General features: G+C 38.2%; 1 long non-coding RNA gene across 1 annotated transcript; it reads left to right on the top strand.

The window, feature by feature from the left end:
- Positions 1–2,451: 2,451 nt before the first annotated feature.
- On the top strand, positions 2,452–3,464 carry LOC126586454 (uncharacterized). The gene is made up of 2 exons (XR_007610805.1): positions 2,452–2,750; positions 2,832–3,464. It is a non-coding gene; the product is annotated as an uncharacterized LOC126586454 (long non-coding RNA).
- The last annotated feature ends 20,687 nt before the right edge of the window (positions 3,465–24,151 follow it).

Below are 24,151 nucleotides of genomic sequence, written 5' to 3'. Positions count from 1 at the left end.
AAAGTCTTTTACTCAGCTACGTACGTATGGCATGATGTCATATATGATGACTACAGGCTTCATATGCTGCGTCTTCTTCTTCTGGAAAATTTAGTGCCAATGATGCGAGTGGTTTAAACGTAGATTAAAATAACAGAACCCACCTTCTTGTTTCTTCGATGGAATATATAATTTATTTGGTTTGGAATATTGACTACCTAGGTTAGAAGAAAGGGATCCTCTCGGATCTCTTCCACCAAATCCATCAAATCCATCAATCCGGACTCTTAAAATTTGATGTAACAGCTAAAATTATAGTAACTTTTAAAAGAGCCATTGTTTTTAGCAGTTGGATTAAATTTCAAAGCCGGTATTGATGGATTTGGTGGATTTAGTGGAAGGAATCTGGAAAATATATCTTTCCCTAGGTTAGAAATGACATGGTAAAGAATGTACGTGCAAAAGTAAATTAACTACTGATATTCCATCTTCTTCTTATTTCACTGTCAAAAAGTCATGAAGAATCTTGATTCTTCGATGATAATTAAGTAATTTAGAGTAACTACAAGGACTTAACATGCATACAAAACTTCTAGAAACAATTTTCTTCTTTTTACCAGAAAAAATTTCTAGAAACAATTAGGAACGAACTGTAGACTTAATCCATTTGTTATATTTACTGTTTTATGCCGCCACGCATCACTTTCTGAGTTTTTTTTGTTGTCAACATGTATATATGATGTAAGGAAACAGTACTGATGGGTTCATTAACTGATTTTGCTAATTAAACGATTATGCTTAGACTCAGTATTCCTACTGAGCAATAAGCATTTTTATCGATCATTTATGCACGTTGAAAACATTGATCTTATACTAATATCTTGCTAATTTGCGTTGCAAATATTTCATCTCTCTAATTGGTTGCAAGAGGGTATGACGTTTAAGGGTAATGACGGTGAGACTAAATTTTTAAACTAAATTTTGTAAACTAAATGATATAGTTGTTGATGATTGAGTTATTATTTAAGTGTTAATTAACATGCTTATTTTCTATTGATGACAAATAATTTTTTTTTTTAAATTTAATCTCTCTAGTTATCCTATATTTAAACCTACAACGCGATCGGCATGCTAATTATTTTGCTTATTGATACTTACTAAGGTCAAAGATCCAATTTATATGACTCCTTTCAGATCCAAAGCATTCATCCACACAAAGCAAACATGATATTTTGCAGTTAGCTTATGCGGTGGGAGAGTGGGGTAATGGTTAGGATTAAATCAAACGTAGGTCATCTGAGATCCGTAAAAAGACGTAGTCTCACTTCATCGCTATTTCATTTCCAATAATTTTTTTCAATATCAATTCTGGCTAAACATCATTACTTAGAGGTGGAAAAAAATTCCTAAAAATTCCGAATCAAATCGAAAAAATTCCGATCCCAAACTGAAATTCTCAAAATTTTCCCGAACTGATCCCGAAATTTCGGTGCGAGATTCGGGATTGGCTTCTCGATATTTCGGGAATCCCATACCAAACCAAAAATATATAATAATAATAATTATTATATATATTTATACATATATATTATATATATTATTCTTTTATAATTGATGCTAGTAGTTTCTAATTCATGCTCTGCAACCTGGAATGCCCTACACCTTGCATATTTTTCATGTTCTGTTTGACATTCATTTGGATTTTATTATTGCTGCTACCATGGCTGATGATTTCAGAATGCTTGATTATTTTGTCTCTCAACAGATTGCAAAAAGGGTTTAATTAATTTGAATTTTGACTCTGATAAAAACAGTTAGGCCTGCCAGTGTTCAATTAAATGGTAGTGTGAATGAAATGACATTCTTAGTTCATGAATGTGTTCTTGAATTATATATTTGAAGAATAATTCATAATTTCATATTTCAATTTGGGATTTCCGATTTGTCCCGAAATCCCAAAAATATTTCAGGATTCCCGATTTGGGATTTCCGAAAATTTGATTTGAGAATGGTCTTCAAATTTCTGTCCCGAAAATTTTCGATTTGAGATTTGGAATACTAGTTTCGGTATAATATCCCATACCGAATCACCCCTACCATTACTCATGAGAGTGTTTGAAGATTTGCATATATAGAGTTTTACATATATCTCTATATAGAAATATGTGTGTGTTTGTGTATAGGGTTAATATTAATTTATTACCCTAAAGTTTCTTGGCTTTCAACATTTCATACATCAAATTTTTTTTATTCCAATCTGGTACCTAAAGTTAAAATTTTAGGAAACTTTCATACATCCGTTAAGTTTTCAGTTATAACCTCAGTTAACTAATGACGTGATGTCTACATGGACAATGACTTGACGCCACATGTCAATTTAGACCCACTTAAATATCAACAAATTAAAAAAATTAAAAGTTATTTTTTTTTTTTCCTTCCTCTTCCTTTCTTCCTCTGTCTCTCCCTCTTCTGTGAGAAAACCATCAACCACCAACCTTTACACATAACCCAACCCCGTGAGCCGCCGGAAATGGGACTTAATTGGAGACTGAGAGAGAAAAATGAGAGCCACTGTCGATCCCGATCCCGTGCATCACAAAGTTGGAATCTTTGTACCTCTCCCATGGCAATTCAAACGCCATATTTGTACACATTGCATCACTATCCATTCACCATAGAAACTCAACCTCCGGGTGAGACAAAAGGAGCTTCCGAATCAACGGAAGCTTGGCCCAGACACCCGCCATTTCGGCATCCAAAAGAGCCATATTGTAAAAAACCTCAATCCCATGTAATCTACAATAATCAATTTTGTTCTTAATCGACTTCAACAAGTAATGATCACCTACCAGATTTTCGCAGGGTTTCGGCGAAGACCCAGTCACCAGAAGCACTCGGGGCTTACCAGGCTCGATGAAATTTGGGAAATTAGGGTTTTCCCTCAGCCATTTCGACCCCAACTCGTCCCAATTTGAAATCGTAGGTCCGAGAGTCTATGGCTTATCTGGGTCGAGCTGTTCCTCCTCACCTTCATCGACCAGGAGCTTCTTAATATCGAAGGCGTTGTAGTTGTTGGGGTCCGAAGGCGTCGTGTGGACCTCATCTAGGACGCGATGGGCCGCCGCCCTCTTGCAGGAATAGAAGTGTTTGCGAATCTCGAGGAAGTCCTACTCTGGGGTTCCGAACTTGCCGGCTCCAATCATGTCGCGAAGGACGACCACCGTGAGGACGAGCAAGTGGGTAAAGGTTGGGACCCATTTCCGGCAGCTCACGGGGTTGGGTTGTGGGTAAAGGTTGGTGGTTGCTGGGTTTTCTTACAGAAGAGGGAGAGAGACAGAGGAAGAAAGGAAGAGGAAGAAGTTTTTTTTTTTTTTTAACTTTTACTTTTTTCAGTTTTTTTTTTATTTTTTTATTTTTTAATATTTTAATATTTAAGTTGGTCCAAATTGACACGTGGCGCCAAGTCATTGTCCATGTAGACACTACATCATCGGTTAACGGAAGTTCTGACAGAAAACTTAACAGATGTATGAAAGTGTCCTAAAATTTTAATTTTAGGTACCAGACTGGGATAAAAAAAATTTAATATGTGGAATATTGAAAACCAAGAAACTTCATAGTAGTAAACTGAGATTAACCTTATAGCTATAAAACTATAATATAGATATGCCAATTAGAAAGAGAGGAAGAATCTAAAAGAGACTAGAAGCTAGCTAGAGAACATAGAAAACACATCTTTCTGTATGTCACCAATTAGCTCGACATTCTTCCAATTTTCTAAATATTCCATGCTATTTTGGTAAGACTAGACCGTGAGTGGTAGCTATTAGCTAACGGTGGTGGACCGGAGGGTATGATGGAGATGGATGCTGACTAATGACTCTCCACCGTTCGATTTATTACAAGTTATTAAACAAATCATATAATAATAACGTCATATCGGCGACTTTAATTAAAACTCATTTGGCGTACTTTTAAAATGATTTAAAGTGTTTTTATAAAATATTTTTAAGTTCTAAATGCATTTCAGTGCTTCTTGGAAGCAACATCAATTATGAATTATGTGTTTCTTCTATGAAGTACTTCTAGTGCTTTTTTCAGAGTTTATTTACGTTTTTAATAAAAATTAATACCAAAAGTATTTCTAATTATTTTAAAAAAAACTTCGAAATAAACCCTATTTATTCGGAACGCGCTTTGCGTTATTTTCCTTCTTTTTGCCATCCAAGGACCAAGATCCAAGTTTATCAAATATTATAATTTTACAACTTCTTTATCCATTAGGAGAAAAACGAAAGAGAAAAGAAGGGAGATATGTAAACCACAAGAATACCAATCAACTTGTACGCCAAATATTATAATCAGCTACGTACGTATGGCATGAAGTCATATATGATGACAAAAGGGTTCATTTGGTTTTGACTTGGCATCAATATATACGAGATGGTAAAGAAATTACGTAGCAAAATAAATAACAACGATCTTCTTCTTCGATGGAAACTTCTTCTTCTTCTTCTTCGATGGAAACTTCTTCTGCGGTGGAAAAAAATATTTTATTTGGTTTGGAATATTGAATATCTAGGTTCTTCTTTCTTCTTCTTCATGGAGTATTGAATATCGAGGTTATTAGGAATGATCTGTTCCTAAGACATGGAGAAAATGCATGTCAAAGGTTCGACCGAAAAGGTCAAAGCAAACACAGGAGCATGAACCTTTGCATGGTTTCTTCTTCCAGACCAGTATATTGGAGGGTAAATGTATCATATCAGTCTCAAATCTCAATATGTTATTCTAACCTCTCTTACTATTTTATTGTTTTAATACAACGATATCATTGAAATTAATGAGGAAGACTAAAATACTTTACAATTAAAAAGGATGGAGGTTAAATACAAGAATTTTAACATTTTGATATTGAACTCGATATATCCAGAAGACGAACTTAGGAGTTTCCACTTACAACTGGAGACGAGTAAGTGGCCACGGTTTGGAAGGGTTTTAACATGCTTAATGTTTTATTCAGACTTTGCCCTTGCATGAAGGTATGGATTCGAACTTTATTGATGACTAATTTAACAAAAAGGAAAACTAATGAAAATGGTTTGAAAACTTTGAGTTTTAACGATAAGGACAAAATAAATGTTAAAGTGAATAGTACCAGGTTTGACTTTTTAGTGTAAAAATATGATTTTTCGTTAAAGTGAACAGTACCGTGGACTTTCGTTATAACTCTCTTAACTAAATCTATTGTTAGAAGAAAAATAAAAAAGGAATGCTAACAACGCTCCTCATATTCAAGTGCAACGAAAAAAAATTGAAGACCCAAGAGCCTAGGTACTGGAAACTTTTTTGGGCCTTTTTTTAATGCTGTTGAATTAGAAAATTAGGCCCAAGCACCAATCCAAGTTCTGATTTATGCAAGTCTTGTTGTGATTCTAAGTTTGCTCTAGGCCCTAGATGGTGATCGTTTTGACAAGACTGTCGCCAGGGTCTCCTTACAATTACGAACACAGTTCATGACTTTTATTAAGAATAATCGGTGTGTTCCTTCTACGGGAAAACCTACTTATCTCCTATTTACGATTAATAATTTTTTATTGTTTAAATATCATAATAGGAATCGTTTATTATCTTTATCATCTAAATATCATACCAGCAAAAAATTATTTAATTTGTAGATCGTTTAGTTATCCATAAGTGTCAAATATGTGTCAAACCAATCAAAGATTTTTGTAACAAGTAACATCCTCATGATGAATTGTCCATTTATTTTATGCAAATGATTGTTTTGCATATACTATCTTTAAATGATAATAAAGAGAATGAACAGTTTCGTTATAATGTTCGAATGGTAAAAATTCATTAATTGTACGTACGAAAACAAGTTCATGGGTACACAAGCATTATTCTTTTATAATTATTTGATAGCATCGCACGTTCTTTATTAATTATATATATATATATTTTAAATTAAGAGAAAGGAAGACCATAAATCGAGAAAAGCAAGAAGAAATGAATAAGCATGTGTAGAAAATCATGTATGTGATTGTTAATGGTACTTGTAGTTATAATAAAATCTTAATAAGATAATTAACACATTCATGAAGTTGTGGATGGCGGATTACGAAATATTGGAATAACAAAAAAGAAGGGATCTGAGTATGGGAAACAACTTACAATTTGGGTACGTCATTTTAGCATTTTAAATCAATAATGTAGTATCGTTTAATTTAATATTATATTATATTTTATTATTAATTTATGATGACAGAGTGTGATAAAACAGTGTTGTGACTTGTGATACAAGAAAAGTTCCTTTCTTCCCTTTCTTTTTGGGTTGAAACTCGAGAAATTACATGACCCTTTTAAGCATAACCGAAGCTTTACGAAATCTCTCATGTTTTTTATTCACAAAGCCCCACGAAATCTTGCTTTGTCATGTTGTCGACCAAGAACACTTTAGAATGGCCAAAACCCAAATGGAAAACGACCTATACAATTAAGTTTTAAATTAATTATAATAAAAATGTTAAGGATATTTTTTTTTAAAAGTGAGAGCTAAAATTCAAATAAAAAACGATTTGTACAATTAATTTTTAAATTAACTATAATAAAAATGTTAAGAAGACTTTTTTAAAGTGAGTATTTTCATAAATTCTCTATTACCTAATATTTTATAAGGAAACCTAATTAAAAGGGCTTGAAAACTTTGAGTTTTAACGATAAAGATAAAATAAAAGGTAAAGTAAATAGTACTAGAATTGACATTTTAGTATAAAAATGTGATTTTTCGTTAAAATAAACAGTACCATAAATTTTCGTTAAAATTCTATATTTTATAACCTTGATTTGAAAATTAATATTGAAGTTGAAGTCATAGAGATTAGCACTCTCAAATAAAATAAAGTTGATGTGATATTCATTGAAAAGAAAATTGATGTGACAAAGTACCTAATTGAGTTTAGTGAACGACAACGCAGTAAAAAGGGGGAGAGATATTTTATGATGAAAGACAAACCATTGAACAAATTAACAATATAAAAAAAAATCACTTGAATGTGATGGGCTTTGTGATTTATATTATTTTGTCACGTTTAGATAATTTAATTGTTTAATTTTTGTTAGCATATGTGAAATGAAAGGGATCACCGCTCTTCCCACCCTGGAATCTTGCATGCAATTGCGCAGTAATCATTGATATTACTTTTAACACTTTAAGTCATTCGAAGTTAATATTTTCGTTTAGCACATTACTCCATTCAAACTTGTTGGCTCTGTCGTGTTACATGAGTTTAATTATTATGATTTGAAGTTTGATATTTGACAAAAAGTAATGCGAATGGAACCCTCTTAGGTGGAACATTTTATAGACTTTCCGTTTTCTTATTTTTTTTAACGTAATATTTTATAATATTAGCAGAAGAATTGTAATTAAAAAATAAGGTGACGGAGAGTCCTATCTCTGAGAGAGTCTCCTTAGCATTTCTTTGTGACAAATGATAATTGCAAATGAGAAATGCTAATTAAGAGGCTCTTTGTCATATTTTCGGCATAATATTTTATAATGTTAGCACCAAAGTTGATATTAAACTGTGAGATAGGAGAGAGTTCATAGAGAATCTCAATTTTAAGAAAGTCCTTTAACATTTCAAATTGCAAATTAATATAAACAGAAAGCAACAATGATCCACTCAGTTTGAAAATCCTTTAACATCTCAATTTTCGGCAAATTAATATAAACAGAAAGCAACAATGATCCACTCAATTTTAAGAAAGTCCTTTAACATCTCAATTTTCGGCACAATACTTCTTGCTTAGTTTGTATAGCTAGCTAGCTTTTATGCGCAGGCATTGCTATTTTGTTCTTTGTTTCTGATGATCTAAATGTTTAGACAGTTTTTGTAAGTCATACGTGTTCGTAATTAGGCATAGTTCCTCCATTTTGTTCAAGTTTATTCAGCACGATCGTGATTTCACAAGTCTCATCTCCATGTAAGAGAGAATTAACAACGATTCAAGTGGTGCATTGCATGCCTATATAATAATCTAATATAGTATAAAAATTTGATTTCTAACATTTTTTTATTTGTAAATTCAATGTCCTCTGACATTATGAAAGTAACTGATCACATGCCAATTGTTTCCCAGATTTCTGTAGGTATGTATTGTTCCAATCAATATGTTTTTACTTGTATACATAAAATCAAGTGTGGTCGCAGACTGTTCATCAATCATCCATTGACTTTGCTCGTAGTTTCATAGAACCAGCCCTTCTCCTCCTGCAGCTTCAACCACCTGTCTTCTCCTCTTATTGTTCCTTCCATCTTGTATATACATACATACAATCAGACACGCACGTACATACATACAAATACATATATTTGTCTTCAAATAAAGCAGAGTCATATAAATTATGATTAATTCTAATTACGTAGCCGGTAAATAATCAAAGTTCACTTATATTTGATGTTGCTCAAAGTGTGAATCCCAGATTTTGGTATTGGAGTCTTCAATATTAATGATTTGAAGGATTTTGGACTTTCTTCACCCGAAATGAATTGGTTTTGACCTAGATACCACTTTCTAACCAATTCATGCGCCTCAGAATAATTTTTAATATTTGACTCTATACGTATAAAGAGTCATTTTTTCTTGACTTTTTAGCCAAAATGGTCTCCCTGAGATTTGCATAACACATCACTTTGGTCTCTAAGATTGAAAATTAATAGAAATTGTCTCTGAGATTGTCCACCATCCATTATTTTGGTCATTCCGTTAAAAACTCCGTTAAGTGTCCCAGAGCTCTTAGTTGGAAGTTTGGGCATCTTTTAAGGCTTCGTAACTCAATTGTTTCTTAACCAAATTCGACTCATAATATATCAAAATGAAGATAGGAAAGTGTAGAACAAGATTATACTTATTTGGAAGCCCAATGGTTGCCGGAGATGGCCAGAAAATAGCCTAAAATGTGACTTGTCCACGGGAAAACTGGAAAACATCGCCAGAAACTGAGTAAATTTTAAATGTTCATAACTTTTTCAATACTCAAAGAAATCGAGTGATTCAAAAACGAAAATCATACTTCTCAATGAAACAAAGAGAAAATTACCTTTCTCGATGGCTCATCGTGGTTTGGCCGTAAAACGGCCCGAAATTGGCTAACTCGATGACCAAGACGGCCACTTTCGAGCCGTTTTTCGGTCAAACCATGCTGATTTAGCCATTGAGAAATGTACTATTCTCTTCATCTCATCAAGAAGTATGATTTTCATTTTTGAATCACTTAATTTCATTGAGTATTGAAGAAGTTATGAACATTTAAAGTTTTTCCGTTCCAGTTTTTCAGCGGACCAGTCACCTTTCAGGCTATTTTCCGGTCATCTCCGGCAACCATTGGGCTTTCATATAGGTATAATCTTGTTCTACACTTTTCTATCTTCATTTTGATATATTATGGGTCGAATTTGGTTAAGAAACGATTGAGTTATGAAACTTTGAAAGTTGCCCAAACTTATGGCCAAGAGCTCCCGGACAATTAACGGAGTTTTTAACGGAATGACCAAAATAATGGATGGTGGACAATCTCAGGGACCATTTCTATTGATTTTCAATCTCACAGACCAAAGTGATATGTTATGCGAATCTTAGGGACCATTTTGGATAAAAAGCATTTTCTCTTTACATGAGAACGTTCCTTCGTACGAATTAATGTCATAATGCATGCCATTTATTCTCTCTTAATATGTGTTACAATAGATCAATGGTTACAATAACAAGTAAAAACTTTAAACTTGTGATGCATTTGGATAACTAAACAGTCTCCAAATCAAATGAAATTTTCAAGAGAAGATCTTTAGATGACAATAAAGAAAAGAAGCATTTAAAATATGACCATTGTACAGTAAAATGATGTTACCTCCCCATGTAAATAATAAAAAAGAATAACTGTTTACGTGTAAGGAACCAACAAAGTTTGAAATAATTTCGTCAATGAAAATTATCTGTTTTTGTCATCCTCATGATTTTTACTCAATTAATGCATGGAAAATAAGAGTTTGTGCTGAAGATGACAACAAAAGTAGTACGAGCTCTATGAAAACTTGACTAGATACAAATAAACATATGCATAATTTGGTTATCTAAACATACGTGGCTAACGTAGCTATACAGCTCTATTGAGTTGCCTATTGCCTTTTAAAATGCATCCAAGTTCACAATCGACCTCCATCTCCACCAATGTTAATGTTCATTCCTAACTTTCCTAACTTTCCTAACTTTATACAAAGAATCCTTTGATACCGATGCTTGCAGTATATGATTTCATTTAGATTTTGTGACCTTCCCAGCTAACTTTTACAAGGAGAGGTTGCTTCCAGGAAACTCGTACCTCACCAAGAGGCTCCATATAGGGGTACAACGCAGTCCTTGTTGGGACCCATAACTTCGTCACCTTTTTGTTCGGATATATGTAAACAAAGATAGGTTGAAATGATATGTGATTGTTTGTGTAAATTTTGGTCCCCTAGCTTGATACAATTGTTAAATACCCTGGAAAACCTAAATATTGTCTTGGCTTTTACATGTATGTGAATGAGGTCCTTAATGGGTATGAGTGGCGGAGCTAGGGTTAGAGTTGCGACGGACGTAATTACTTAACAATATTATACCGGCCTAAATCTTAAACCCTAAAAGCATTAACTTGACGGGAAAAGGGTATAATACCATTAATTCTCTGCTAATTTTTTGTATTAGAGAAGCGGATACAATCTTGGAACAATATCTGAGCCTTTCATTTTTTGGGTGAGAAAATTTTGTAGTCATCGATAATCAAAAGAATAAACGAAAATGACCACACAAACTATGCACTTTTGATCACCTCGTACAGACCAGTTGATTTCCTATATCATTGTCGTGTGAAATTGTGAATGGAATCTTATCATCACATAAATTGGATAACAAATAAGAAAAAAAGATACGTTTATGCTATTGGAACACCCATTGTCCCACATCGGCCAAGAGGGAAGAGAGAAAACACTTTAAATAGAATTACCCCACTTTAATTAACATCGAGGTCTTTTGTGATAAAACCCTACACCTGAGGATTGTGCAGGTGGTTAAGTGGGGACAGTATCGGTGTTGTTGGAGTGGGCCCTTGGCCCGTCAACCTGAAAAATTCCACATGGTATCAGAGCCAGGGGACGAGCCCGTACTGCCACGTGATTGGGTGGGTCCCCGTTTGGCCCCGCGTGATGGGTGAGCCCCGACTAGAATTACCCCACTCTAATTAACATCGAGGCCTTTTGTGATAAAACCTCACACCTGAGGATTGACGAGCCCGTACTGCCACGTGATTGGATGGGTCCCCGTTTGGCCCCGCGTGATGGGTGAGCCCCGACTAGAATTACCCCACTCTAATTAACATCGAGGCCTTTTGTGATAAAACCTCACACCTGAGGATTGTGCAGGTGGTTAAATGGGGACAATATCAGTGTTGTTGGAGTAGACCCTCGGCTCGTCGACATGAAAAATTCCACATATGCACGCTTGAATAATCTTTTGTAGTCTGTATGCCCTGATATAGCGTCAAGTAACAAAAGCTGAGGATATATAACTATTTTTGTTAAGTTTAGCTCATATGGATGCTCCATATATAGTTGTTTATACCACAAGTATCTCGCAAATAAGTTTGCTTGCTTGCATGCCTGCATCCTTATCAATTGTCATTGTGTAGTTTGTGTGGTTAGGATCAAACTAACACTACTACGTTCTACAATTTACAACTATTTCCTTCGAAAAAAAAATAAACAAAACGATAGAGATATATATACGTACGTACGACAAGGAGGGCAGGATCTAGCAGGACCACGAGCACAAAGTCAGGAACCCACGTATATTGTTTGTATATCAAGATATACAGATACCAGATCAATGTTTCTGGTGTTGAGGGTGAGAGTACCTGTACGTATGTGTGTAGGCATGCATCCGGACAGAACTAATACACATATGCCATATATTCTCACGTTTAATGCATGCCATGCCAACAATTTAGTATAATATAATTTCTTTCCGTTAAGAGGTTTTTCAAATAAACTTAATTATTTGAGGTATCATTCGTAGGGCTCACTCTATATCATATTTCAACGATCCAACCATTCATCTTTTAGGTCTTTCATCAAGGATAATCTCTATGAAAAATCACCCAAATCCGAAACCATTTGACTGTTGGATTAAATAATCGTCCATTTTCTTCATTGCATTAATTGGAGGTCTTAAAGATTTCAACTTGTCTTATTTTTTGTAAGGATGATCTATGAATTATTATGATATACTAAAATATAGAAAACCACCGAAAAAAAAGCTATAGAAAAAATACCACAAGTTGTCCCTTAAAGGAAGAAAACTATATATATAGTGGGATCATCATATATGGTGTACAACTATCAACTCTCAAAACTTGCAGGTTAACAAATTAAAACAATTAACACTAGTGGGCTTGGGATATGGATTAGAATGAAAATGGACTCAAGATTTAAGTAGTTCACCCTTCAAAATTGGGTTACATCCACCGTGGTTGCTTGGATTATATTGATTTCAAGGTTACAAATATCGCTCAGATAAAGACTAGAATTCTCTACTTCGGTCGTTCGACTTCCTTACAAGAGGTTCTCACCCCTTTATATAGGCACTCAATAAACCCAAAAAGCCTATATCTTTCAACTTTCTAGCATTTAATGCTCCACTTGCATCGATGAACGTTCTAACAACTTTTTACCTATCAGTTGATATTCGGCGGTTAATTGACGTTTGCCCAGCGACGTGCGCCGAGTAACCATTCGGCTTTGATTAGTCAACGATGTCACTCTGACAACAATTCGACAACCTCTAGGCTTTTGCTTTTGATTGCCGGTTGACACATGGCCTGGTTAGCATTTGTGGAGCAAAAAATAATCAAGAAAATTATGGAGGTGATACGTGGGCTTTTGGGTTAAAAAGACAAAATTACCCTTGAGGCACATCGGGATTCCTACACGCGCATGCAACGGACCATAACGGCTCAATCGAGGTCAAATGTGATCAAAATGATATTTATTCAAAACCCTCTCATTACTCCTCATCAAATTTTCACCCACAAGGTAACTCCTAATTAATTTTTTCAAATTAGGGTTAATTACCAAATTAATTGCAAAATATTATTTGACATAATATCTTGCAATTATATTCAAAAAGCTAAGTCCATTCTATCCCAAAAATTCTCTAAACACTTTCTCTCTCAAATTCTAACTTTGGCATCAGAGATTCTTTGGCCAAAGCCCCCCATTCATCGTGGGCGCGTGAGACTCTTGAGATTCTAACTTTGGCATCAGAGATTCTTCGGCCAAAGCCCCCCCCATTCATCGTGGGCGTGTGAGACTCTTGACCTTGAACTTATGTGTTATTATTTTGCAAGTGCATTTTCGTCAAAGGAAAAGAAGGCGGAAATTTGCATCCACAAATTGGTACTTTCATTGAGAGTGTTGATTCACACGCTTAAAGAAGACTCTCGCATCCAAGGTTTTCCATTTTCTTGTTCATTCGTAGATTTTTCGTACGTTCTTATTCCTAGAATTTTTTATAAAAATTATTTGAATAAACGTAAAAGAAAAGTACAATGACAAGAGATTTGAAAACCACAATGAATGGAACTTCCCACGTTCAAGAATTTCGACCATGGTGATCCACGAGGCTCAATACGATGACGAGTGGAGCGGCACCCTTATGGGGCACCACTGCGATAGCCACCATGGTAGCAACCCTCGGCGAGCCTATAACCCAGGGTGAATGCCTTACCTTGTAGCCTCAAGCCCAAGCCCGCTCCACCTTGGAGCAATGAGCCCAAGCACGTTTCATAAGGGAGCTTAGCACGGCCCAAATTGAGCAAGCCCAGAATCAAGCAACTGCGGCAGGAGCAGCAGCCAGACCTCGCGAGCCCAAGGCCATTGCGAGTTTAGTGCGCTCCAAGGCCAAGCCCAAAACTAGATGGCCCAAGCCGTGCATTTTCAAGCCACACGGACCCAAGCCCAAGGCGAACCGACCCCAACCACGACCCGACGCAAGCTCAGCGCGCACCCGAGTTGAGCCCATGCTCAGCCCCACGTGCACTACACGCAGGGCAGCCTACTCCGATGGCCCAGCCCACTCATGTGGCCTCGCAAGCAGCCTAAATCGGTCCAAGATCGGTTCAACCGTTCTGGCCCTAAATTTCTAGGCCAACTATTGAATCGGGGCTTTTCACCCCATTTCTTCGCAGATTTGACATTTCCTAACTCAAATCTCGTGACTGAAGTCCATTACACTTCCGCTACTCAAAAAGATGTATTTCGTCCAAGCTTTTCCAACCTAAATGGTGAACAACACTTGTCTCGACAAGTCATAGAGTTAACGAGCGCCCTTGCATAATAGACGACCTTGGTGAATCAGCTTTTACAGGGCACCGAGATGCAATGAGTCATTAACGAGGTGTCCTGAAGTAGGACAAGGGCATACAATGAACCTTTCTAGCAATGTCTCGACAAGCAGTCACTTGACCAATCGTGAAATGAGCGTTCATGCGAAGTGTTCATTTGGGGCTAGGCCCGCAAGAAGCATCCTCAATCTCACATCGAAGTAGGCAGCATGACGGACGGAGAAGGGCAGTCACTCAATCCAGCTCAAGTTCAACCGGCAACCTGCGAGGAATTCCTGCACCTGCTAGGAACGTACCACATGTACAACCGCCGCGGCATAGACAAGTCGAACATATAGAAGAGCAGCCTAGACCAGCAGGTTTAGATCAGGAGCAGCTGAAAGCTCCGCTACCCCAGTAAAGGCAAATTCAGGAAGAAGTAAAGAGGCTATTGACCGAGTGATTGCTTGATTTCTAATGCAACGAGGTTACTGACGAGGCGTTACGACAAGACATGACTAACATGAGCATGTCACCTTTCATGAAAGAGATTAAGCAGGCAGAGCCTCTACGCAAGTTCAGCATGCCACATTTCACATCTTTCAAATGAGATGGAGATCTGAAAAGACACTTGAAGCATTACTAAAGCACGATGATCCTTTATCGGAACAACGATGCTTGTATATGCAAGATATTCGTCACCATTTTGCAAGGCGAGGCACAAGATTGGTTCCACACCTTGCCACCATGATCCATCCAGAGTTTCAATGATCTTTCTTTGGTTTTCACTAAAGAATATTCATCATACCGTTTAATCAAGAAAAAATCTGATCATTTGTTTAATGTAAAGAAGAATCCAAAGGAGTCGCTCTGCAACTAAGTGAAGATGTTTAAAGTAGATAAGGCAAAGATAGTCGGATGCAACGACTTGATAGTAAGTGCAGCCTTCCAAGAAGGATTCCTAGCAAACCACCCGCTGTTTGGAGAATTGATCATGAAAGAATATCTAACTCCGGCAGACTCTTTTGCTCTGGTAGAGAAGCATACACTTTGGGACGAGGCTCAGCGAGCATACAAGGCACATGAGCAGCCTTGAAAAGAAACAGCAGTAACTCAAAAGAAGAAGGACGGGAAGTAGTACAATAATAAAAGCAAGCATGAGGCTAAGTGTAGGGACTGATCCCCGACTAAAGGTAGCTTCATGCCCAAGAACTACTCTAAGTTCTCGATCCCAATCCACTAAATCATCCACGACATTAAGAGCAAACCATGGTTTAAGTTGCCAAAACAATCAAATAGAGGTACTTCCAGGTTGGACCACACCAAGTACTGCACATTCCATCGAGGTCCTGGTCACACAACTAACGACTGCTACACTTGGAAGAACTACCTAGAGAAGCTTGTGGAAGAAGGCAAAGTTGACAGGTACTTGGACAAGCCAGCTGCACAGCCTAGAAGGAACGCAGATGCCGACGAAGAGTCGCCAACTAAGACGATTCAGATCAATGACATCTTCGCCGAATCCGAGCATTTGGGGGCCACCAACAACTCCAAGAAAAAGAATAACTAGTAGGTTCTACTAGTCTCGCTTGCCCTTCGAGCAGTGAGTCATGTGAAACTTATACAACCACACGTTTTTTGTGAAAGGTTAAACAAGTTAGTGTGGATATACGAAGCTTTATACCATGCCGACATGCTACGCAGCCGATAAGCTTCACCTCTACCAAAGCGCGGAATGATCACATAATATCTACACTAACTCCTAAAGCGTTATGATACTTGTTATGCACCTTGTTTGTACCATACTTGACCAATCCCGAAACTACTGAGCACCGGTCAACGTTATACCATCAAGGACCCTTAAGAGTTTCCCTCCAACCAGGAGGCCAATCACAACGTGACACGTGTCGACATCAGAAGCCAATCATACCACGACACATGTCAACATTAGAAGCCAATCACAACATGACATGTGTTAATGTCAGAATGAAACTAGAATCTCTCTTCTATAAATAGAGATTATTCTCTCATAATATTTCCTAAGGTCATTTATACTAAATCATTCACTAGTACTCACAAAAGGAGAGCTTGAACCTATGTACTTGTGTAAACCCTTTCACAATTAATGAGAACTCATCTACTCCGTGGACGTAGCCAATCTGGGTAAACCATGTACATCTTGTGTTTGCTTCCCTGTCTCTATCCATTTACATACTTATCCACACTAGTGACCGGAGCAATCTAGCGAAGGTCACAAACTTAACACTTTCTGTTATACCAAAGTCCCCACTGATTTTGTGCATCAACATTTGGCGCCATCTGTGGGAATGACACTTATTCCCACTCTCTTTTGACCAGGCATCCCTCTCCAACATGGGGAGCGAAGGAAGCCACGACACACAGAATGACACCCATCTTGCACCTAATGCGAAACAACAAAAGAATGAAGGAAAAAGGGTTGCTCTTCAAGTTAAAGTCGATAAGCTAGAAGCTCAGAACAACAAGATAGCAATGAAGAATGAGGTCATTTAATAGTAGTATAAGAAGCTATTTGAGACGCTCCACGAAACTAGGTGTACTCAAACACGCGAGCTCGTTACCCTTGTGGACATCAACCATCATCTGGGTACCCCCCAACACGAAGGGTCACCTCCCTTTGACATGAGTATCCCTAATGAGGAGTTAGCTAATCTTCAAAACATTGATCAACATGAGACTTCTCTCAACCCAGATGCTTTGACCCGAAGCAGGAGAAGTGGAAGAAGACACCTTCTTGCAGAAGGGTTGGAAAGATCGAAAGCAGTTTATCGTGACTGCCAAGACTTCCTAAAGCAACGTCGAGAGAATCCCCTCCACATATGCTCAAAGATCAATGACCCAAGGGTTTCTGAAAGACTCGGTCCCCTCCCACGACCCAGGTCTGCTGCTAATCTAGAAAATGAACAACAGGTCCCAGAGAAACATGAAGGTACATGGGACTCTGAGGTATTCCGACATACTTGCTCTAGAAGTCAGTACGACGAGTCCAAGAAAAAACCACACGCCATTGCTCAAACTTTCCTACTTCTAAGAGGCGATAGAGACTTATGAAAATTCCAGTGGCACATGGCTCAACTCAGGACCCTCTTGTCCTACAACTCATTGAAGAAGTAAACAAGTTGAAGGCCGAACATCAGGCCGAGATACCTGACTGGAACCAACCCAGGCCTGGCCCTCTCATAAGGAGGATCCTCGACACCCCCATTCAAGCGAAGACAAAACAAAAGCTTGGTTTACAACTATATACTGGAAGGAAGGACCCAATTGAACACCTTAACCTCTTTGAGTCCACCATGGCATATCAGATGCACACTGACGAAGAACAATGTCTTCTCTTCCCCTCCACCCTCTCTGGCGGAGCTCTAAACTGGTTTTGCCGTCTTCCACCTGAGATAGTAGACTCATTTGAGGAACTGAGGAAACTGTTTGTTTCTCAACACATCTTCCAGACCGATCGCTTGCATATACAGATGACTTGTACACTATTCGCCAGAAGCCGGACGAGTCACTACAAGAGTATGCTGGTCACTTCAGCCATGAGTATTCTCGCTGCACTGAGGCATATGACAAGACCGCCCTTAAGGCCTTTATGGCAGGCCTATGTGATTGTTTCTTCAAGTACATGATCAATGCCAACACTTGGAAGACTTACTCTGAGGTGATGGCACAGGCTTACAACCACACCTCTGCCGAAGCAAGGACATGCCAAAGGAACCCCCATATGGTTAACCCCTATCAACAAGTGGGAAGTGGAAGTCAAGTTCTACCAAGTGAGGAGATCTTGGCAATTCAGAAACCTATTGCATCATCTTCTGCCTCATTTAGCTACTCGCTAAGTCACCAAACGTATTTGTCTCTTGATAAAAGGAATGATTTTTACTCCCAGCAAGCCCATTACAACAAGAGAGACAAAAGTTTGTATCAAGACAACCAGGGGTGAACGTACCGTCGACTATTAAGATTATAGGGCCAAGTCTCACTCTTTCAAAGTGAAGGACTAGGTACTGAAGGAAATGCTATTATAAGAAGGCATACACATTACAAATGTCTTGACTCTCAATCGCTTAAGATCTTTTGTCACACAAGCCATTCGGCAAATATTTAAAGAAGAGGGAATTCAGACAACTTATTCTGAGTCTTTTGCGTTCCTAGCACTGGAACACATGGTCTACGCTGACCTACCCTTATACTCCAACTCAGAGCTTCAACATGCATACTTTGACACAAAGTATGTGATACAAAGTGTTACAACCAATATGGTTCACATATCAAAAGTATGGATCCCTTCATGCATAGCAAAACATTCATAAACATCACTCATATCAATCAACATAAACATCATACATTCCAACACATTCATACATAAACATTATACATTCTAACACATTCATACATAAGCCAACTGTGCTTCGAAATGGTTCAACATACTTTGTGTCTTCGACACTTGCTACAATGTGCCTCGACACCTTGCCCTTATTCTCACCAACCAGGTGATGAAATGTGAAGAATGAGCCCATCTTCATGCCACTAACCAGGTGATGAAATGTACAACCCGTACTCTAATATCATTTGGCAACTTGCCACTCATGCCACCAACTAGGTGAATAACGAACTCATTTTCATGCCACCAATCAGGTGATGAAATGTACAACCCGTACTCTCCTTCATACGACCAACCAGGTGATAAAATGTACAACCCGTACTCTAATATCATTTGGCAACTTGCCACTCATGCCACCAACCAGGTGAAGAAGGAACTCATCTTCGTGCCACCAACTAGGTGATGAAATGTACAACCCGTACTCTAATATCATTTGGCAACTTACCACTCATGCCACCAACCAGGTGAAGAAGGAACTCATCTTCATGCCACCAACCAGGTGATAAAATGTACAACCCGTACTTTTTTTCAAGCCACCAACCAGGTGATGAAATATACAACCCGTACTCTAATATCATTTGGCAACTTGTCACTCATGCCACCAACCAGGTGAAGAAGGAACTCATCTTCATGCCACCAACCAGGTGATGAAATGTACAACCCATACCCTCCTTCATGCCACCAACCAGATGATGAAATGTACAACTCGTACTCTAATATCATTTGGCAACTTGCCATTTATGCCACCAACCAGGTGAAAAAGGAACTCATCTTCGTACCACCAACCAAGTGATGAAAGCAACTCACCATTCATTCCACCTACCAGAAGACGAGTGGTACAACTTGTATATGTGAACTCCTAGCATTCACAAATAATCAAAAACCCTCAAGCTTGACAACTCAACTAGGGGAGCATTTATGCCCAACAAGAGTTATTGTCACCAACAAAGTCTTATTACAAGCCAACAACAACTTCAGTGCATGGCATACGAAGATCAAGCTATTCAGCCCTCTTGCATCTGCTTCAGACATTTCCCATCTGTAACAATGCAAACATTACAACTCGTAGAAAGCTTCACACACTCTTAATCAAGACAGTGCGAAGCAAAACCAATTTATGGTGCCAACAAGAGCTTCATCAATGGAGGGCAACCACAATTCTCAAAAGCTTCACACACTCTTGATCAAGACAGTGTGAAGCAAAACCAATTTATGGTGCCAACAAGAGCTTCATCAATGGAGGGCAACCACAATTCTCAAAAGCTTCACACATTCTTGATCAAGACAGTGTAAAGCAAAACTAATTTATGGTGCCAACAAAAGCTTCATCAAAGGCGTTCAACCACAATTCTCAAAAGCTTCACACACTCTTGATCAAGATAGTGTGAAGCAAAACCAATTTATGGTGCCAACAAGAGCTTCATCAATGGAGGGCAACCAAAATTCCCAAAAGCTTCACACACTCTTGATCAAGACAGTGTGAAGCAAAACCAATTTATGGTGCCAACAAGAGCTTCATCAATGGAGGGCAACCAAAATTCCCAAAAGCTTCACACACTCTTGATCAAGACAGTGTGAAGCAAAACCAATTTATGGTGCCAACAAAAGCTTCATCAAAGGAGTTCAACCACAATTCTCAAAAGATTCACACACTCTTGATCAAGACAGTGTGAAGCAAAACCAATTTATAGTGCCAACAAAAACTTCATCAAAGGAGGGCAACTACAATTCTCAAACCTTCGAAGCAAATTCAAGACTGTTCGAAGCAAATTCAATTTATATGGTTCATCCAAACCTTCGACTACTACAAGGTGTGACTTGCATCACAATCTCTTGCTCAACAGTGTGGAAGCAAAATTTGTATATGTTGTCTCTCCCACATTTTCAAATTTCTAGTTTCCCAAAGAAAAAAAAAATTGGGAAATTCAACAAAGCTTCATCAATAGAGGACAACTACAAATTCTCAAAAGCTTCACACTATCTTGTTCAAGATAGTGTGAAGCAAAATCAATTCGTGGTACCCAACAAAGCTTCACCAACAAAAGCTTCATCAATGGAGGACAACTACAAATTCTCAAAAGCTTCACACTATCTTGATCAAGATAGTGTGAAGCAAAATCAATTCATGGTACCCAACAAAAGCTTCAAAGCTTCACCTACAAAAGCTTCACCCACAATAGCTTCACCTACAAAAGCTTCACCCATAAAAGCTTTACCAACAAAAACTTCACCAACAAAAGCTTCACCCACCACAAAAGCTTCACCTACAAAAGCTTCAACCCATAAAAGCTTTACCAACAAAAGCTTCACCCACCACAAAAGCTTCACACTATCTTGATCAAGATAGTGTGAAGCAAAATCAATTCATGGTATCCAACAAAGCTTCAACCTCAAAGCTTCACCTACAAAACTTTAACACCAAAGCTTCACCTACAAAGCTTTAAAATATATATATATATATATATATATATTTTTTTTTTTTTTTTTTTTTTGAAATTCAAAAATTCAAAAATTTGAAAAAAAAATTTCGAAAAAAAAGAATTGCCTAGGCCTCCTCTTCTTTGGGCCTAACAACTTTCATAACAAATATATATGAAGAAGGAGTTTTGGGCTACCACTTAGGAAGGAAATGCCTCATTCGTCAACTCCTTCGACCGGAGACTTGGGGGACTCCTACCATATACTACTGTACCTTGATACTCGGAAGTCTCACGACCACTCAGTGACTTGGATTTTTCAAGTCTCCAAACGAGAAGTTTTCATCACTCGGGAAATTAAGGGAGCACTACCTGAACCTACATGCTTCACTCACAAGGCTTCAACATACAAGCTTCAACAAAAGGAAAAATTCAAAGAACTTAGTGAAGAATGCATTGGTGTATTTAACACAATATGTTGAAATGAAGCAAAGCTTGTTTATTGATATCTCTGATAAGCTACAAATATGTACATATACATGAATCAAAATAAACAAACAAGAGGGAGCCTTCACAAAGGTTGCTCAGGAGAAGTCTCAGCAGTCGGCAGAGCCTCAGAAAGATAAGGCATCATAGGGTGATTATTCGGAGCCTCAATACTAGGCAGAACCCCAGAAGAATGAGGCATCGAAGGTTGATCATTTGGAGTTTCATTACGCGGTACAGCCCCAGAAGACGAAGGCAATAAATGCCTTTGGAACAAACCCACAAACCTCTGATGATCAAGTAAAATTTGACCATCAGATTCCTGCAGCTGGTCGAGCTTCCTCTTCATGTTTGTAGCATAGTCATGTGCGAGCCTGTGCAACTATTTATTCTCATGCTTGAGCCCTTTGATATCCTGTTTGAGACTTATCACTTCAGCCGCCAATGATTCAACTTGGCGGGTTTGAGCAAATAGGCGTTGGGTCATATTAGACACAGAACCTGCACACTAAACACTGAAAGCCAGAGAATACTTAACAGCCAACTCGTCAGACTGTTTGGAAAGTACTATGTTATCTTTGAGAGTGAGAAGGTTCCTGGCCACCACCGCAGTGGTCATATCATTCTTCATCACAGAGTCCCCAACAGTAAGAGGACCAGTATGGGATAAGAATGATGGGCGCCATATGTTGTCTTGAGAATGCATGGCTGCCTCTTCACCAAAGTTCAAGTCAAAACGACGGTCGGATGGGCAAGACATTCTCGGAAATGATGAATGAGAAATGAGGTGCAATAAATCTCTGAAGTAAAGGAAAAATTCCTACAAGCAATAACTCTCTTAATGTACTTCTTGCACACAATTGGCGCCCTTATAAAAGAAAGGGCAATAGGGTCGTCGGTTCAAAAATTGAAGAGGCATCACTCTCTGAATTTCGAAGAAGCACCACTCTCCGAATTTCGAGGAGGCACCATTTTCCACATGCAACATCAGCTCCTCGGAGTACCATAGATAACTTTGCCAAAGATCTCTGACAAATGTTAAACACATAAATTTTGAAGGTCCAGCTACCCTACTATTACCCACAAAGGTAAAGGAACAGCACCACTGCCTGATAACTAGAAAGTCTCAATGTGTGTCAACTTCTATGCTCCGTGGCAAGGCAGACTGGCATAAATCCCCAACCTTTACTCATATTCGAGAAAACACTCCCAACAGGATTGCTTGCTCAAAAATCGAAGAGGCATCGCCCTCCGAATCTCGAGAGCCAGACTCTCAACAAGATTACTTTCTCAAAAATTGAAGAGACACTGCTCTCCGAATCTCAAGAGTTAGAATCCCAACAGGATTGCTTTCTAAAAAATTTAAAAGGCACCGCTCTCCGAATCTCGATAGCCAGACTCCCAACAGGATTACGTGCTAAAAAATCGAAGAGGCACCGCCCTCCGAATCTCGAGAGCCAAACTCCCAATAGGATTACTTTCTCAAAAATCAAAGAGACACTGCTCTCCGAATCTCAAGAGTCAAACTCCCAACAGGATTACTTTCTCAAAAATCGAAGAGGCACCGTTCTCTGATTCTTGAGAGCCAGATCCCCGACAAGATTACTTGTTTGAAAACCGAAGAGGCATCGCTCTCCGAACTTCGAGAGCCAGATTTCCTTGGATAAAGCTTGTCTGTAATCTTCACACGCAACATCAGCTTTCCAGATACCACAGACCACTTTTTTCAAAGTGCTCTGACAAAGTTTAAACATGTGAAGCTTGCAGCTCCCACTACATTGCTATAACCAAGAAGGGTAAAGGAATAACACTACTACTTGTTATTAGGGAGACTCATATATATGTCGACCTCCATCCTCCACAGCCAGGCAGACCTGGAAATAAAAAAAATGCTTAACTTTTCTTCACATCCGAGAGGGCACTCTCAGTAGAGTTTCTCGAAATACTCAGCTTCTTTTCCTCTCGATAATACCTCTGCAAACAAGCCATACCAGAGCAAGAGTATCTCATATCATCAGGGTTAAAAGCAAGAATACCCTATATCATGCTTTTTCCCTGTCTTTTCCTTTGGCCTTGTTCTTACTTGCAAGACAAGGAGAAAGAGAGCAATCAGTCAGCTCTCGGAATCAAGCTTCCAGTCAGGAACTGACTGCCTGGAACCCCTTGCCTAATTACTTACCTGACATTGCTCTTGAGTACTCATCTTCAACATCTTATGTTTCCAGAAAAGATACCACATATGCCTGAGGAACAGATAGGGCAAGTGAAAAGGATACAAGGAAGCATGTGAAGACAAGCGTAACAGAACACGTGCCGATACATCCACTACTTTGTCAACAGCAAAAGTATTCCATATCATCAGGGTGGAACGTACTCTAGATTTGATGGACTTGTTTTGACCCTCAAATTCTTGAGTCGGCTTTATAC

Source organism: Malus sylvestris, chromosome 2 (assembly GCF_916048215.2).
Source record: "Malus sylvestris chromosome 2, drMalSylv7.2, whole genome shotgun sequence".
NCBI lineage: Eukaryota > Viridiplantae > Streptophyta > Magnoliopsida > Rosales > Rosaceae > Malus > Malus sylvestris.
The sequence above is the reverse complement of the archived record's forward strand: the minus strand, read 5'-3'. Positions and strand labels throughout refer to the sequence as shown.